At 39.8% G+C, this 6,427-nt stretch overlaps 1 non-coding gene across 1 annotated transcript; it reads left to right on the top strand.

Annotated features, from left to right (window-relative positions):
* Positions 1 to 4,487: 4,487 nt before the first annotated feature.
* Positions 4,488 to 4,595, top strand: LOC141634852 (small nucleolar RNA R71). The gene has a single exon (XR_012539570.1). It is a non-coding gene; the product is annotated as a small nucleolar RNA R71 (small nucleolar RNA).
* Positions 4,596 to 6,427: the final 1,832 nt, after the last annotated feature.

Below are 6,427 nucleotides of genomic sequence, written 5' to 3'. Positions count from 1 at the left end.
CCCTATCCGCCCAACTAGGCAAAGGACATGAAGGGTCAAGTAGTCATTGCCTAGCTAAGTGAAGGAGGGGTGGATATTGTGCTAAGTAAGCATCTTCCCTGTCCTTGAAGGCTTGATTGTGCATCTCTTGCATAAGAAGAGTCACATAATCTTTGCTTGCTATAACACCTTCGGGCTTGCACTCTTGGTACTTGAAAGGATAGGGTGGTGTGACAATGGAAGAGGAGGGCATTTCAATTTCACCCTTTTGTTGTTGGATGATGTACTCGGCCTCTCTTGAAAGGGGAAGGAGATAGTTGGTCCGGTGGACACTTAAACGACAAATCTTTGAAGGCAAAATAAAAGATCTAGCCTCACTAGTGAGCCACCCATACTTGGTGTCAAGAGGGTTATGAGAGACCCACTTGTACTTGTTTATCATAGTATCAATATCAATGAGATGACCACCCTTCTTTGCGTCATACTTGCTATCCTTGTTGAAGTTAGGATCAAAGTATTTAGCCAAAAGAGTGACTAGACCTCCATTCACAATGACGGTAGGGCCTTGCTTCCCACAATCAACATTTAGCCATCTATCCAACAAAAGTCTTAGAGAGTTGAAAGGCTTGGTGAATTCCCTTCCAATGTTCAAGGCTGACTCAAGAAGAACAAAATCGAGTTTGGTGAAATGGTTGGTGTCTTTTCTTGCAATGATGGTGTTCCCTACAACCTTGTGCCACACTCTAATGCCCGGATGGTGGACTAATAGAGCGCGACTAGCATGAAAGCTCTCAAATTTCCTTCCGGAAATCGCCTCCCAAAGAGGGTCGGGGTCATATTTGCCAACATTCTTGAAATAACTCGGCGAATAACTAAGACCCAAAGCTTTACCCATTTCCTTAAAGGTGATGAGCCTACTAACATTAGCTAGGCGAAACTCGATGGTTTCCATAGTCTCAACCTTGTTAACTTTCAAAGAACTCAAAAATTCTAAGGTAAGGGAGGAGTATGTCAATTCTTTTGTTGTAAACAATTTCTCCAACCCCATGGCTTTAAAGAAGGCTCTAGTTTGCTCAAGGACACCCGACTTATCTAAGGCATCTTCACAAATAAACTTGGTGGATAGAAATGATTTACTAGCAAACTTGGCAAAAGTGTCCCTATGGGATTTGGAAATGAAAATTACCTCCGGATAATTGGAAAGTTGAGCAATTTCCGGAGTAGTAGATGTTGTTGCTTCCATGGGAGGTTGTTGTTATTGCACCTCCAAGTTTGGGCTAGCTACCACCATAGCCAATGCTTTCTTTGCTTGAAGACTCTTTTGTCTTGATGAGAGTGTCTTTGCCTTTGGTGCCTTTGCCTTTGTTGCTCACTTTGTCTTTGCCATTGATGGATAAACCAAGAAAAGTGAAAAATCTTCAATTTCTAGTGCACCCAAATCGATTTAAAGATGAAAGACTTTGCCTTTATGAATTCAAAAATCGACTCAAAGGTTGAAGATTTTGTTCTTGGTTTTGATTGTTGTTGAAAGAGGAGTGATTAATTTGTTGTTAAAAGGATGTTTTGATTTGATTTTAATGAATGTTGTTGAGGAATCTTGTTTCTGTAATGGAGAGGATGAGGGTTTTGGAGTTATGGGGTTTATGGGTAGTGTTTTGAATGAAGGAATGAGGACATGAATGTGGGATGGGGTTTATAATAAACCCGAAAAATTTGAAATGCAGGGGGAAGACGGGCGGCTTTCCTTCGGCACGCCCAGATTCTGTCTGGATGGGCTTCAGAATTCTCGCCTAAAGACGGGCGGATTTGAAGCAAAGACGGGCGGATTCCTTTCCAGGGATTTTTCTTGTTTTCCTCAGCCAAAAAGACGGGCGTCTTCTCTTCAGGACGGGCGTCTTTATGAAGACGGGCGGATTCCACTGCAGGACGCCCGGATTCGCTAACAGTTAAAAAATTTCAGAAATTCAGCTCAGAAGGACGGGCGTCTTCTGCCCAATATGCCCGGATTGTCTGAAGACGGGCGGATTCTCTTGAAACCGCTCGGGTTCTACCCCTTTTACCCGGATTCAGTTCCATCCGTGTACCTTGCATAACTCTTGTCATTTTTCATTCTTCGAAATCTCGTGTTCTTCATTGTGGGGGCACTACTAAGGAATGAATAGCCTAGGAAATTGCTATCCCCACACTAATCTAAAGCACTACACATTAATTGAAATTATTAGTCCCTCCCTCACTTCTCTCAAACATGATAATCATCTTGATCAAGGCATAAAAAATCCAAAAATGACAAAAATTGCAAATTAAGACTTTATAAAGCGAGTTAGGGAGTTAGAAATATTTACAAATTGTGGTTTAGGGAGGACTCCACCAAACTCTCATTCTTGATTAGATGTCAAGGGGGCATGTCCAAGGTGTTGTTGATGTTGCTCAACACCTTGAAAAAGTAATCAAAAGCTTGTTCATTGTCGTGATAAAGTTCTTCAATAGATCTTTGCCCTTGTTGTCGGTCTTGATCGATAGCATTACCAATGTAAGGATTGAAAATCCCTTCAAACTCATCGTCCCAAAGATCACAAACTTCATCCACTTGATCACTAAAGGTCTCTTGAGTTGATAGAGACAACTCTCCCAATTTCTTGTTTTGGCCAATGAGGCCATCTTCTTCATTGCTTGATTTTGGTGAGCTTTGCAAGCTCTATTTGTTACAATTCACTTGTTCTTTGAATGGAGCATCTTCAATTTTCTTCTTTCATTGGAGTTCCGACTTCTTCCTATCATCCTTCCGGCTATAATGATCTATCATAAAACATGGTTCATGTAAACGGGGAGCTCTCATAGTCTTGTCAAGATTGAAAGTTATACTCTCATCTCCCACTTCTAGAGTGAGCTCTCCATGTTTCACATCAATCATCGCACCCGCGGTGTGTAAGAAAGGTCTTCCTAGAATGATTGGAATGTTGGAATCATCTTCCATATCAACAATGACAAAGTCCACCGGGATGAAAAATTTCCCAATTCGTACGGGAACATCTTCCCATATCCCTAATGGTGTCTTCGTCGATCTATCGGCCATTTGGAGTGTGATATTGGTGCATTTAAGCTCTCCCATCCCCAACCTTTTACTCACCAAGTACGGCATAACACTCACACTAGCCCCTAGATCACATAAGGCTTTGTCGATCGTGGTGTCGCCAATGGTACACGGTATTGAGAAGCTTCCCGGATCCTTGAGTTTCGGAGGTGAACTCCCTTGAAGTATTGCACTACTCACCTTAGTGAAGGCGATAGTCTCAAGCTTCTGGATCGATTTATTCTTTGTGAGGATGTCTTTCATGTATTTTGCATAGGCCGGCACGTGATTGATTAATTCCGTGAAAGGAATTGAGACTTCCAAATTCTTCACAATTTCCATAAACTTTCCAAGTTGGTCATCAAATTTGGGCTTGGCTTGACGACTTGGAAAAGGAAGTCTAATCACAATGGGCACCTTCTCCTTGATCTTGTCTTCATTTTTCTTTGAAATTTCTTCCTTTGATGATTCTCCATCTTTGGAGTTTTGCACAATTTCTCCTTTATCACTAGCTTCCACAACTTCATCCTCAACTTGCTTCTTCGGTGCTTCATACCTTGTACCACTTCTCAAGTGAATGGCACTAACCGTTTCATATCTTGGGGGATTACTTTGAGGTGGTAATTGCCCCTTTTTGTCTTTGTGAGCTTGAAGATGCTAGTTGAGTTAATTGGGTTTCCAATATTTTGGTGTGAGCTAGGATGTTGTTGATGGTGGTTTCCTTTGCTTGACTATCTTTTTGCATTTGAGTGAAAAATTCTTGTTGATTCTTTTGCAGTTGAAGGACCGCTTTTTGAACATCAAAACCTTGGTCATTTTGTTGATTGTATGGATTTTGATTTTGGTAACCTTGGTTTTGGTTGTAAAAGGGTCTTTGATTTTGGTTTCTCATGGGAGGTGGGGTGTTTGTTGTTTGAGGGTTTTGAACATTTTGGCTTTTGTATGAGAGATTTGGATGGAATTTGGTGTTTTCATTGTAATAGTTGGAATAAGGGGTACCACTCTTGTATGCTTGGAAAGCATTCACTTGTTCATTTGTTCCCCTACATTCACTTGAGTCATGTCCCAAAGTTCCACAATTTTCACATATCCCACTTGGGATTGATGAGGATGCCGTCATGGCATTAACATGATGCTTTGGTGATTTCGAGGCTTCTTCAAGTCTAGCCATAGCTTTTTCAAACTTCAAATTGATGGTATCAATGTGAGCACTAAGTTGAGCACCCAATTGAGTAACGAAGTCCACTTCATGCTTTCCTCCTCTAGTATCCTTGCGAGGTCTACTATATTGTGAGTTATGGACCGCCATTTCCTAAATTTTGTTCCAAGTTTGATTGTCATCAACTTCGGTGAACATTCCATTTGATCCCATGTTGAGAATGTTCCTTGAATCTTCATATAGACCGTTCCAAAATTGTTGTACCAAGAACCACTCGCTAAGTACATGGTGAGGACATGAGCGACAAATTCCCTTGAACCGCTCCCAAGCTTCATACAAAGATTCTTCATCCCTTTGCTTAAAATCCGTAATTTGAGCTCTTAGCATGTTAGTCTTTTCCGGTGGGTAGGATTTTTTGTAGAAAGCTAGAGCCAACTTTTTCCAAGAATCAATTCCGAGAGTGGCCTTATCAAAGCCCTTCAACCATTGTTTAGCGGTGCCAATTAGAGAGAAAGGAAATAAGACCCATCGAATTTGGTCTTGAGTTACACCGGTTTGAGAAATCGCATCACAATAGTCACAAAAGGTCTCCATATGAGAATGAGGGTCTTCACTAGGCATCCCCCCAAATTGGCTCCTTTCGACTAATTGGATAAATGCGGATTTGGCAATGAAATTTCCGGTTAGATGTTGTGGTGTGGGAGTACCATTGGGTAGGTTCTCCTCGGTGGGTACGGAATGTGATGAAAACTTAGGCATTGTGGGTTGATTTTGTGTTGTATTTTGTGTTGGGTTCTCCTCACCTTCTCTTGCAAAAGGGTTGATGAAGTCAATAGTTGGTTGAATATCTACAACCTCACTAATACCTCTCAAATTTCTCCTAGAAAGTCTTCTATTGGTTGTCAAAGTTCTTTCAATTTCACGATCAAAAGGTAACAAATCACCTTGTGACCTTCTTGACATACAAAATATCAAACAACTCGAAAACAGTTAGAACAAACCTTGAGGAGCTTTACTTCCTCAAGGCAAAGAAAGACACAACTAATAACAATATAAGAAAATCTAAATCAAGATAACACCGTCCCCGGCAACGGCGCCATTTTTGGTCGGACTATTTCGGATTCTATATTCTATTTTTCGGAACAATTGTCGTTGGAAGCACCTAGACCAAAACACAATTTATAACTTCACAAACAAGTCTACAATAAGTAAAGAGGCAAGTAAAGGTCGAAACCCAAGGGACGGGAATTGAGATGAGATTTATATTGAAACTAGTGGTGTCTTAGGGGTGTCACAATTTGGGTTGATGTAGAAGGTCACTAAACTAAATAGCAATGAAAGTAAATAAGCAAGATGAATTGAAAGGGTTGTAAACAATTCATAAAAAGCACTAGGGTGTCATGGGGTCATAGGGGATTCATGGGAATTGATCATACAAACATGTTCTCAAATTATAAGCAAGCAATTATTATTGTGATGGATTGAGTTGGGTTATATCTTACAATCCTAGGAAAGTTTGGGTCCCGGAGCCGAATCGATTAGATTGTACAACACCTACAAGTCGACTTAGTCTTCCCTACTCAACAACATGCATGGTCTAATGAGACTCGAGTTGGTTTATGTCTTACAAGTCTCATTGAAAAGATAGGTGATGGGTAAAAAATGCAAGGATTCATAGGCTCACATTTCATCAAACATAACATGTGCATGAGTTGAGATCAAAACAAGCAAGCAAATAAACCATGAAAGCATATTAATTTAAGCATGAATCATTCCCCATGTTGGTTTCCCCTAATTACCCATTAACCCTAGCTATGGAACTACTCACTCATTATTATGTTGAACATGCTAGCAAGGTTGTCAATCATACCAACAAAGTGAAACATGATGAACAAATGAAAGTAATTAGCAATAATTAAAAAGGGATTAAGAGAATTATACCTACTAATATTTCCAATAATAAAGCAAAGAATAATAGAAGTACTGGATTCTTGATTGAGAGGTTGTCAATCCCACAATAATAACCCAAATAATCATCAATTACCCAAAATAAAGGATGAACAAAAGAGAGATTAAGGAAATAAAACTTGTATTAAAACTTGATTAATTGTTGATTACAAAATTAAAGAGAGATTTGATTGATATTAACTACTCTAAGATTTGATAAGAAGAACATCCTTTTCTAATTAGACTAATGGGGTATTTATAGTGGAAATTAG

This window comes from Silene latifolia, chromosome Y (assembly GCF_048544455.1).
Source record: "Silene latifolia isolate original U9 population chromosome Y, ASM4854445v1, whole genome shotgun sequence".
In the NCBI taxonomy this organism is placed as follows: domain Eukaryota; kingdom Viridiplantae; phylum Streptophyta; class Magnoliopsida; order Caryophyllales; family Caryophyllaceae; genus Silene; species Silene latifolia.
This window is presented reverse-complemented; position numbering and strand designations above follow the sequence as displayed.